The 12490-nt window shown below is 38.6% G+C and overlaps 1 non-coding gene across 1 annotated transcript; it reads left to right on the top strand.

The window, feature by feature from the left end:
- Positions 1-3058: 3058 nt before the first annotated feature.
- Positions 3059-3222, top strand: LOC142437865 (U1 spliceosomal RNA). The gene has a single exon (XR_012782372.1). It is a non-coding gene; the product is annotated as a U1 spliceosomal RNA (small nuclear RNA).
- Positions 3223-12490: the final 9268 nt, after the last annotated feature.

Below are 12490 nucleotides of genomic sequence, written 5' to 3'. Positions count from 1 at the left end.
AGTAGGAGTTAATGAGTACAAGAATGAAGAAAATGTCTGAGAACTGATTTCTATGATAATTATGCAACATTTTTAATATGACTAAACTATGGAAGTGTGAGATATGTGAATTATATGATAATAAAATTGTTTTTAAAAGAAGAAAAGGAAAAATTACACACTGGATTTTTGCCTACCTAGATGTCAATGAAAGAATTTTAAAATTTTGAAGGAACCTGGCAATACTATATATTTTCTTACTATTATCTGGAATTTTCCTTTGCTGTATGACAACAGTGGCTTCCTGACCAGCAAGCCCATACAACTATCAGTTAAATGAAGCTGATCCCCCAGGTGGTAGCAGAGAAGCTCAGACCAGTGCAGCGGTATGCAGCTGAATTGAGGGGCTCATTCCACTTCAATTGATGGCTGACAGATGATGGTGGGCAACAAGGAAGACTGGTGACAAAAGTTGTCTGAGACACCCTAGTTTGCTCCTTGAGAGACCTGGAGTGAATTACCACACACGATGGCTTAACCCAACAGAATATTTCTCATTTTAACAATTCTCAAAGTTGGAAGTCTGAAATGAAATTACTGGCAGGAGTATTCTTGTTCCAGAAGTTCAAAGAGACAATATTGCTTGCTCTTTCCAGCATCTGATAGCCCCAGCTGTTCCTGGTTTGTGGTAGTCATTCAATCTCTTGCTGTCATATTGTCTCCTGTGCAATGTGTGCTTGGTTCCAAGCATGTGTTTTCCATGACACTTGTCATTAGATTTAGAGATCCCCAGATAATCCCAGATGAACTCATCTCAAATTCTTAATTTAACAACCTCTGCAAATAAAGTAACATTCATAGGTTCCGGAGATTGGGACCTGGATATATTTAAGGGAGACCATCATTTAATCAGGAGCCCTTGTAGTGCAGTGGTTAAAGTTCATCCCTGCTCATTGGAAGACCCAAGCAAGACATTCTGTCGGAGGCAGATGTAGAAATCTGATCAATAAAGAGGAAGCCTTGGAAACCTTATAGACTAGTTTTACTGTGCCCTGTAGGATCACTGGCTGGTCTACCATTCAGACTTACAGCCTTGGAAAGCCAATCTGAGAGTTTTACTTTATCCTATAGGTCTGCAAAGGAGCCCTGGTGATTTAGTGGGTTATATGGTGGGCTAATGACCACAAGGTCAGCAGTTTGAACCCGCCAGTGGCTCCCGAGTATAAAAACGAGGCCTCTGATTCAGTGTATTTCCCTGACTGATCCAAAGGTCAGTTCTTCTCTGTCTGTAGGGTCACTGTGAGTTGGCATTGGCTCGTTGCCAGGGGATTTGCCTTTGAGGTTATAGGGTTGCTATGAGCTGAAACCAGACGCATGGCCACATGCTTGGCTGCAGGTTTATTAATAGTTGCAAAATGGAGGTGTGATTGCTGTGTGAAAGCAGAGATATGAGGGGACGCTAATATTTTAATTTTTTAAATCATTTTATTAGCTTATTTTTTATTTCTTCCAACTTTTTTAAAAAACAATTTATTAGGAGCTCATACAACTCTTATCACAGTCCATACATATACATACATCAATTGTATAAAGCACATCTGTACATTCTTTGCCCTAATCATTTTCTTTTTTTTCTCCTCTTTTCTTTTTTTACATTGTATTAGGGACTCATACAACTCTTATCACAAGCCATACATATACATACATCAATTGTATATAGCACATCCATACATTCCCCACCGCAATCATTCTCAAAGCATTTGCTCTCCATTTAAGCCCTTTGCATCAGGTCCTCTTTTATTTTTGTTCCCCTCCCTCCCGGCTCCCCCCTCCCTCATGTGCCCTTGGTAATTTTTACATCGTTATTTTGTCATATCTTGCCCTATCCGGAGTCTCCCTTCCTCCCCTTCTCTGCCATCCCTCTCCCAGGGAAGAGGTCACATGTGGATCCTTGTAATCAGTTCCCCCTTTCCAACCCACTCACCCTCCACTCTCTCAGCATCGCCCCTCACACCCTTGGTCCTGAAGGTATCGTCCACCCTGGATTCCCTGTGCCTCCAGCCCTCATATGTACCAGTGTACAGCATCTGCCCTATCCAGCCCTGCAAGGTAGAATTCAGATCATGGTAGTTGGGGGGAGGAAGCATCCAGGATCTGGGGGAAAGCTGTGTTCTTCATCGGTACGACCTCGCACCCTAATTAACCCATCTCCTCTCCTAAACCCCTCTATGAGGGGATCTCCGTTGGCCGACACTTGGGCCTTGGGTCTCCACTCTGCATTTCTCCCTTCATTCAATATGGTATATATATATATAGATATATATATCTATATATATACACACATATATATACACATATATATACACGTACACATATATACACATACATACACACACGTATATATACATACACACACATGTATCTTTTTTTTTTGCATGATGCTTTATACCTGGTCCCTTGGCACCTCGTGATCGCACTGGCCAGTGTGCTTCTTCCATGTGGGCTTTGTTGCTTCTGAGCTAGATGGCTGCTTGTTCACCTTCATGCCTTTAAGACCCCAGACACTATCTCTTTTGATAGCCGGGCACCATCATCTTTCTTCACCACATTTGCTTATGCACCCATTTGTCTTCAGCGATCCTATCATGGAGGTGTGCTGTCAATGATATGATTTTTTTGTTCTTTGATGCCTGGTAACTGATCCCTTCGGGACCACTCGATCACACAGGCTGGTGTGTTCTTCCATGTGGACTTTGTTGCTTCTGAGCTAGATGGCCGCTTGTTTATCTTCAAGCCTTTAAGACCTCAGGCACTATCTCTTTTGATAGCCGGGCACCATCAGCTTTCTTCACCACATTTACTTGCTCACCCACTTTGGCTCCAGCAGTTGTGTCAGGAGAGTGAGCATCATAGAGTCCCAATTTAATAAAAGAAAGTATTCATGCATTGAGGGAGTGTTTGAGTAGAGGCCCAAGGTCCTTCCACCACCTTAATACTTAACCTATAAATATAGACACGGAGATCTATTTCTCCATCCTCCTATATGGTAATATTTTAATTTATAGAAATGACAAAACCTATACTTACCTGGCAGGGGAGACACCATGATCATGAAGGTGGTTTTCCCAGGATGAGGCTTATCCATTGCACTCGGGATATGCTGACCCCTGAGATTTCCCCAAATGTGGGAAACTCGACTGCATAATTTGTGGTAGTGGGGGACTGCATTCGCGCTCTCTCCTGAAAAAAAAAAAAAAAGAAATGACAAAACCTAAAGCTTTTAACATTTCTTTTATCATTTCTTTGAAAATGCACATGGGGCACAAATTTAAAGGATGCTTTAGTCATCTTTATCAGCTTTTAAAATTTTATTTCATGACAAAATAATTTTTTAAATTCAGGCATTTCAATTGCTATTAAAATGAGAGCCTGGCCTAATTTGTATGTCAGATAGTCACATTTATCTTTTAGCTGAATTTTAATCATTTTTATTTGTCTGTCTAAGAGAATCATTTGGGAAACTGAATATTTTCATTCCAAAATTGAGATTTAAAATGTGAAATAAGAATATGAACTATGTCAAAAAGTAAAACATACTGCTTTATGGAAGCAAAAGAGAATACTTATGTTAAGGAAAACAATATAAATAATTATATTAAGGACAAAAGTACAGATTAAGAAATACAGGGTATAGAATGGAGCACCAGTGCTCTAATTCTGAGAGAGAAGTGAGCTTTAATGCAGAAAAGTTGGAAGGTCAGTGTCTGACAATAGTCATTGAGGGGGACGTGTGCAATTCTGTCTAGTCATAGACGAGAACAGTTAAAATTGTACACGTTTAGCTGATAGATTTTCTTGGAGCCACTCTAGCAATTTTCTGAAATAATCTAATTATCTAATTGACCCCTGAGCAAAACAAGTTTTAACTGCAAGTGTTCATGTATACACTATTAAAAATTTCATTGTAAGATGCTCATTATCTCTATGTGAGCGGTTTATCTCTTTAGTAAAAAAGGTATTGCAATAAAAAATCATCTCATGGTTTTTGCATATGCCTTCCTCTTGCATAGAGCAAGGCCATCAACCTTGTATAACATCATGAGATCATTGGAAGGTCTACTAGGGAAATGGGAGGTACTGCTAGGAAGCAGAGACAAGTCATGACATTTCAAGAACAATTTGAATTTCTTCATATATACCATAGACTAAGATCTGTTCCTACAGTTGTCTGCCACTTCAAGATAAATGAAGGACCATTGTTAAAGAAAGGAAGGAAGGAGGGCAGGAAGAGGAAACGAGATTTCATGAAGCTGTTGCTGCAACTGCAACAGAGAAAATCTTGTATTTCTTATGAAGTTTCTCATGTTGAGTCTATACAAAAATGTTGCAGTATATACAAAAAAGTTTTAATTGACTGTTTACACTATCACTATATTACATTATCAGTAAGTTTTTGGCCAATAGTTGGCTACTAGTCGTTAGTTTTCCAGGGAATCATGTTATATGCAAATTAACCACAAACCAGGAAGGTCAGCCCCCTGAGTTTCCATATTATTCCTTTTTCTGTGGTGTGCTTCACAACCATCCTCTGGTGACCATAGCTTCAACATCTTCCTGATAAGCACTTCTTCACAAACTTTTCATTGCGTGCTGGGGTGGTAAACGTTGTACAAGAAGGGACATGTCACTAAGCTCTAATGCAAAGTTTCTTTTTTTGGCAAGGCGTGAAGAAGGTCGTTGCAGTTATGGCTCTTCGGAGCCATTGGGTCAGTTTGACTCACAGAGAACATGGTCACAATGGAAGGAAAAGCGACCTGCTCTGGCATCATCCCACCAATTGTTCCCACCCTTGAGTGCATTGCCTTAGCCATTGTGCCAATCCAGCACAGTGAGGGCTTCCTCTTTTTTCACAGATCCTCTCTCCACTTTATCAAGTACTCTTGATAAAATGTACAACGTACTTGAAGCAAAATTTCAGCCATCCTCCTTTAGAGGAGGCATTCTCACTGTAATTCATTCAAGAAAGATAAGCTTATTCTTCTGACAGTCCAGGTTTTATTCAGAATTCTCTGACAGCGCTACAAGGCAAAGGTACTGAACTGAGTTCTTATCAATTGCTCCTGTGATATGCACATGAAAGCAACTGAAAATACAATGACCTGAGTCAGACACACTTTAGTTCTGAAGTTGACATCTTTGTTAATTGACACTTAAATGGATCTTTCATAGCAGATTTGTCCAGTACAATATGTCTGTTGAGTGTGTGTGTTTTTCTTTAGAATTGCAAAGAGTATGCTCCAAAAGAGAACTCAAAGGAGTTGCTGACTCTCCGTTTCTGCACATTTCATTGTAATACTTTATTTTGTCTTCTTGAGCAGCCCTTTGAGATGTTCTGTTTAGCTCTTTTACTTCTTTATTCCAACTATTCAGTTGGGGCATTCTCTGTTCCAAAGCAACTGTCTGATTCTATTCTGACATGACTTGGGTCTGATCAAGAACCCCTCGCACTCTTCGTGAGTGATGTTCTTGATGTCCTTCCATAGCTCCTCGTGTTTCCCGTTGTTAATGTGCAATGTAGCCAATCTATTCTTAGAATGTTCTCTAAGTTCAAGTGGGATATACAAAGGTTGTGCTTTGGCCCATGTGGATTTGTTTTCATTTTACTCAGCTTACTTTTGAATTTCCATATAAGCAGTTGATTGTCTATTTCTTAGTCGGTTCCTGAAGTTGTTTTGACTATGATGTTATGCTTCTCTAGCCTATTTTTCCAGAAATTTAGCTAATTTGAGTCCTGTGTATTCAATCCAATGTGGTCCATACACATAGGTGCTGTTTTTCAATGTAGCTGAAGATGGCATTTGGAACGAATAAACAGTGGATCTTACAAAATTCTGCCATGCAATCTTCTTCATCAATGCCATATATTCCAGCCACAGTTCTGTCTTCTTTGTTTCTAACGTCCACATTCCAATTATCAATACATTCTGATAGCATGTTTGATTAATCTCAGACTGCTAAAGTTGGTTAAAATATCTTTGATATCTCCATCTTTTCTATTATTGGTTGGTGTCAAATTTTAATGGTAGTCATATTGACTATTCTTTCTGTACATTTCATTCTGTTAGGCACATGGATGGCATCCTATTGCTGACAATATGATATGTCAGGATAGAGATTGAAATGTTCTTTCTGCCAATGAACATGACCCCATTGCTCTTCAACTTATCACTTCCCTAAAGGTTTACTATGTGTTTTTCTACCTCAAAATAGTCAATACCAATCTCTTGCAGCTCATTTTTTTTGGTATTAGGGATATCAATCTTTATGTGCTTAATTTTGGTGATGTACAATTTTATTATATTCAAACTTGGATTTTTACCTCCAATAGTCCAATTATTAATGCATGCTTATAATTATTTTTTTTCATTTTTTGTAATGAAAAGTCCTAAAAGTTTTACTCCATCTACTTCATTACAGTCACTAATATTCATAAGTCTATATTTATAATTAGATGACCAGGAGATCCTTCCTAGTCTGCCTTAATCTGGAAGCTCTGTTGGAACGCCCCCATGGCTGACCCTGGTAGTACTTGAAATGGCATTGGTATTGCTACACATTCATAGCAATAGCAACACAAAAGCCACCACAGTATCATAAACGGGTGCTGGAATAAGAATGTAGGGCAACCCAACATTGAATGAAACATGAAGTCTGGATCACAATGAAGTCTGCTGTGTCTGTTATGTCATGTACCTAGGTTTTCCAATGTTTCTTCACACACATAACGGCTACATGTCCAACTAAAAAAGTCTCACCTTTAATACTCTTTAGTAGGTTGCATACAGTATATACATCACTGTGTTTAGGTGTGCATATGAACATTAATGTATGTATCGTATTCTCAATTCATATACATATACAATCAATCACAGGTAGTGATGTAGATAGTAGAAGGTTGACTAAATTTCCCTGTCAGGTTTCCAAATGTTTGAGACTAGATCTCCATTTCATTTGTCAAAAGTATAGCTTTTTTCAGGAGAACTGTCTAACTTTTACCTGGTAACTGCCATTGCAATGCGAAGAAAGTCATTATTTGTCCAATTTTGTAGACCTTGTAAGGTCTAAAGATTTTTCCTTGAAAATATTATTAGGCTAAAATCAGGGAAGTAAGATCTTGATTTCTTTTTACTATCTTTTGAATCACAAGCAGCTATTTAATATCTTTGTGTCAGTAATTTTATATGTAAGGAGGGCACTAAAATAAATTATTTCTAATATAATGCCCTTCTAGGATAAAACACTTGTGATAAAATATGAGACTACTTACCAGGTAGTGCACAATTAGGAATATTGAAACATAACATTTGTGTTTAGATATTTGAATTTTCTCTCTACATTAGGCTTTGAATCAAACTTACCTATTTGTATAGATGTGTTCCTTCAAAGTAAGTAATTTGGTGATTGTGTAAGAAATTACATGCATTTTTGTTTCTGTAGCAACCGGGTTAAAAGAAAGTATTTCTTCAAAAGATTCTAGTCTCTGGTTTCTGTTTAATTGATTGAACAGTCAAGAAAACACTACCGCTTTATGAGAGGGAAAAAAACTCCTCCTCCAATGGTTTCCAAGAGGAAATTCACTCTACTATGGAGCGCTGGCGTGTGGTTACCAATTGAGCTACTGTCCTCATGGTTGGCAGTTCAAACCACCAGCAACCATGCTGGGAAACACTCTGCTTTCTACTCCCGCAGAAAATACAGTCTTGAAAACCCCCAGCGACTCCACGGCAGCGAGACGACTCTTTTACCTCTGATGCTACAATAGTTAAGCACTGGATAACTAAGCAAAGGTTCAGTGCTTCGAACCTGTCAGTCTCTATAAAATAAATATGGAGCACTCTGCTTCCATAAGAATTAGTCTTTTTTATACCCCATGTGTCACTTCAAGTCTGTCCTATAGTGGTTCTATTCGTCCGAAGTGGCTCAAAACAGGGCACGGAGTTTGGATTTTGGTTTTTGCGTACAGAAACTATAAGACATGGTGGCAGCGGGGAGTGGGACAGTGGGGGCTGGCGTCCCTTTGATTTTCATGAGCTACTAATGAGGCCCTCTGGTGGCGGATTGGTTATGTGTTATGCTTGATCTGAAGAACAGCAGTTTCATGCCACCAGCCATTCTGCAGAAGAAATGCGAGGCTTTCTACTCCTGTAAAGAGGTACAGTCTGGAAAACCCACAGGGGCGTTTCTACTCTGTACTATAGAGTCACGATTAGTTGAAATTGACTCAATGGCAATGAGTTTGGAGTTGGACTCGTGATTTAGTTAGATTATACAAGGAAAAGAAGTGTATACAAAATAAATATGATAATAAATAGGTTGTTCCCTATTTGTGCTACTGAGAACTCTGGTCTTCTGCTCCAAATCAGAGGCACATTATTGCTGGTTTTGATTTATCCATTAAACCTTAAAAGTAAAGATGAACCATTTGCAGAGTGTTTCCTCCTGGTCCAGTCACAGATGCGTGTTGCTCTCTTTAAATTTGCCTTCACAACACAGATTGCTGCTGTGCTTTCAGCCTGTAGGCCCAATCAAACTCTGAGAGCCAAGTGCCTCCTTCCTCAGATGTAGGCATTGACTTTCCAAAGCTTTATTTACTCCCTAGAAACTGGCTGTTAAGTTGATGGTCACTCCCCACTGAGCAGTTTTCTTTACAACTTTCTTAAATCTGCAGGGGAGCTTTTATAGAGAAAATTGTAGGCTTCTCCCAAGAAATAAACAAATCTAGGAGTAAAATAATTCTTTTGGCACCATAATATTGGTCAAATTTAGCAGTTTCCCACACCCAATCTGGAAACAGAGTATTAAATTACATTTGGCCTGGTTCCATCATTGAGTGTATCTTGAGTGATATTCTTATTCAATAACTGCTTTTAATGAGACTTTAGTGTTCCTGAAATTTTTAGTGAGAGTCGATTGCCATTCAGTGGATGTTTGTTTTACTTCAGACTACATTTCCTGTTTAGAGTGGTGGGGGAGGATGTTAGTTCAACAGTGGCATTAGAAGCGCAGTGTGGAAGGGTGCTTGTACTGAGAATGGAAGCTTGTACCAGAGGAGTAAGAGCAGGTGACTAAAAGCTAAGTGAAGAAGAACAGTAGCAAATTTTTTTTGGAATATATATGTTGAAGAATGTACACATCAAAGCACTTTTGTCACAACCTCACTACCCCAAACTTTTAAAATCTTTCGACAGGGCCCTTATGTTTCTAAAGAGCAGTGTTCCCTAACAGAGATGCTGCCTCCTGCCAGCGGGGAGAGCTGCAAAGACCGAAACCCACTGTCTTCCAGTTGATTCCGACTTACAGGGACCCTGTGGGTTTCCGAGACTGCAATCCTTAGAAAGCCTCATCTTTCTCTCACTTAGCTGCTGGTGATTTTGAACTGCTGACCTTGAAGTTAGCAGCCCAATGGATAACCACTACACCATCAGGGCTCCTTGGAAAAGGAGGGTTTTTGAATTGGAAAAACCATACCTACACTCGTTCTGCATTATATACAGGTGATAGCACAAACGGTTAGTTAAACATGGGGAGAAAAAGACAACTATATGGGAGCATAATTTGTCTTAGTAGGTTTAGGATATTTTCCCAGATGGTGGCTTTTCATGATTGTAAGAATTATTGTGAGTGATAGGGAGAGTTCCTTTCCATTATTCGTTTGTCATCAATTTTCATCCTCTAAGAATAAAATTTTTTTGAACAGAGTATTTGTTATCATTGAATTACATCACTGGTCACCGGATTTTTGTAATTCTGCTCATAATTTGGCACAGTGCAGTTTTAATATACTTACCAACCTCTTATTCAAGTGCTACCAAAGATTTTGCTTTCTTCCACATAGTAAAGGATAAACTATATCTCTCAAGTTACTTAAAAGGTAGAATGATAAACTCATTCTCACCCACTATTCTGATAGAATTGTGGATTATGTGTCAGACTAGGCAGGCCATTGGCAGATACATCTTCAGAAATGAAAAATGAAGCGTCTCTCACTTCTCCCACTCTACCATTACAAATAACATGACTCATTTCTAAAATACAGTGAACATGTTTACGTCCTGTGTGACATAGTTTTGACCTGCTATTCCAACATACCCTATCTATATATTTCTTCAATATTAATCGCTCCGCCAACTCTCCTTTTAACTTATTTCACTCATTTTGTTGATGGCATAGTTAGTTATGTGTGGGATTACTAACCTAACGTTTTTTCAGCAGTTTGAAAGCGCCAGACACTCCACAGAAGAATGTTGAAGATTTCTACTCCCATAGAGAATTTCAGTCTCAAAAAGCCATAGGGACAGTTCTACTCTAGCCTAAAGGATCACGGTGAATCAGAATCCATGCGATGGAAGTGAGTTTTGTTTGGCTTAAACTTTCTTCAAGATATGTATATGATGGTGAAATGTACAATATAAAGAATTATAACTTGTCTAATTATAATGAAAATTTATTCCGCCAAAAAATGCCCACATTTTCCTATATTATATAATTATCAGTGCCCATAATAGAAAGGACCAGGTAAAGAAAAGATTTAATTTTCTTGAAATAGAGGAGGCCTTATTTTTGATTCCAGAATCTTCTGAATGTCAAAGTACTTTAAAACCAGAGCAGTAGGATAAAGTATAGAATTTTCAGCATGGATAAACAAATAAACCATGATTTTATTCTTTTGGAAGTACTTTATTGTGGTATTTAAGAATGATGGCTTTACAATAGACTTTGAATCTGTTTAAATGCTATTTGTTTACTATTTCAAAGAAGTTTTCAGATAGTCAAATTCTCATAAATGCCTCCTCTGAAATATATAAAGTTATAAAATTTAACCGAAAAAAGTTTCAAGAATTCTTTTTTCTAACTTTTTGAAAGTCATTTATTATAATAGGAGCAAAAACCAAGCCATTTTGAGGATCACTAATTAAAATCAATGTGCACAATAAGAAAAATAATATCATGTCTAACTTCGTTAAAGGTACTATTAACATCTCCACCAATTCAACCATCATTGTTATGTACTGACTAAAGTTTCTGCCTGCTCGAGACCTTTGTCCTTGCTGTTCACTGTTGCAGTGACTTCCATTTCCACTCCATGTCAGCCACATTTGACTTTTTCCCAGTGAGAACTAGGCTTAAGTGACCTTTATATACCCAAGACTTATTATGGTGACACCTATTTTGCCCTTAATATTTTGAAGGAATATAAGTCTTTCCTTAAAAGTTTTTCTTCTTCTCCCTCATAACTAATAACTTTTATGGTCTTGTGATGCTTCTTGAATATCCCTGTGCTAAATATTCACTCTTTGCGGGTATTGCTTTCTTCCTATCCTAAAATAGTCTCTAATATAGTTCGTTTCAAATATATGCCAACTCTCACCTTAGAGTACCCACCTCCATGCCCAATTCTTCTACTTTACCTGCCTCATATTTCCTGAAATTCTCTTCTATCTCCTCTGTCCTGAGGCTGAAAAATACTGCAGGAAAAAGCTGACCAGTGAACTCAATGGAATGCATTACACATCCTGGGTGTTTAGCCTCAAGCACCAAATCAATCAAGCTCGTGGCCAGCGAGTCGATTCCTGCTCATAGAAAGCCTAACGGACAGGGGAGAACTGCCCTTGTGGGTTTCTGCAACTGCAACTTTACAGGGATGGAAAAGATTCTCTTTCTCCTGTGCAGAGGTTGACGGTTCCTCTATTAGTCTGCATTGACTAGAGAAACAAATCCAGGGAGATACTCATATGGGTGTAAGAGAGAACTTTATATTACAGAGTAATTGTACATTAAGAATATATCCCAGTCCAGCCCAGATTAAGTCTACAAGTCTGATATTAGTCCATATGTCTGATACCAATCTATAAAGTCTTCAGACTCACAAAACCCATGCAATGATGCCGAATGCAGGAAGATCACAGGCAAGTGGATGGAAAGTCTTGTGGATCCAGTGGCAGTAGAAGCATCTCAGCCTCAGTGTAGCTCCCCTAGTTCCAGGGCTCGGGCTGCATCATCAGCTTAGTGCCTTTAGGCTCCTCATTAGTAATGTGTCCCAGGATATGAGTGAGTGTGTCCCACCTCCAGTGAACTATTTATCTCCTAAGCACCTCAAAATGAGGCCATCAAACTACTACTACCTGATCGACAGGCTAAACTCTACCTCTTCACTCTTAAGAGTCTCAGATTGACAGCAGATTATGTAATGAGCCCAAATCTCCATCATACTTAAATTCTCAAGCTACTCGTCTAGCTGGTTGGCAGAGTAGAACATTTGGAGGCTTTGTCTAAGGGTTGATTCACAGACTGATCTTTCACTGAGAGTCCTAAGCAAATGAAAATCTCTAAAGATTCAATGTTCTGCATTCAAGGTAGGGATATTTATAGTACTTGCTCCTCAGAACTATAAGAAAGATTGAATAAGCTCGTGTTTTTAAACAGGTTCCTGGCAAATAGAAACCCTTAAATA

Source organism: Tenrec ecaudatus, chromosome 1 (genome assembly GCF_050624435.1).
Source record: "Tenrec ecaudatus isolate mTenEca1 chromosome 1, mTenEca1.hap1, whole genome shotgun sequence".
Classification (NCBI taxonomy): Eukaryota; Metazoa; Chordata; class Mammalia; order Afrosoricida; family Tenrecidae; genus Tenrec; species Tenrec ecaudatus.
This window is presented reverse-complemented; position numbering and strand designations above follow the sequence as displayed.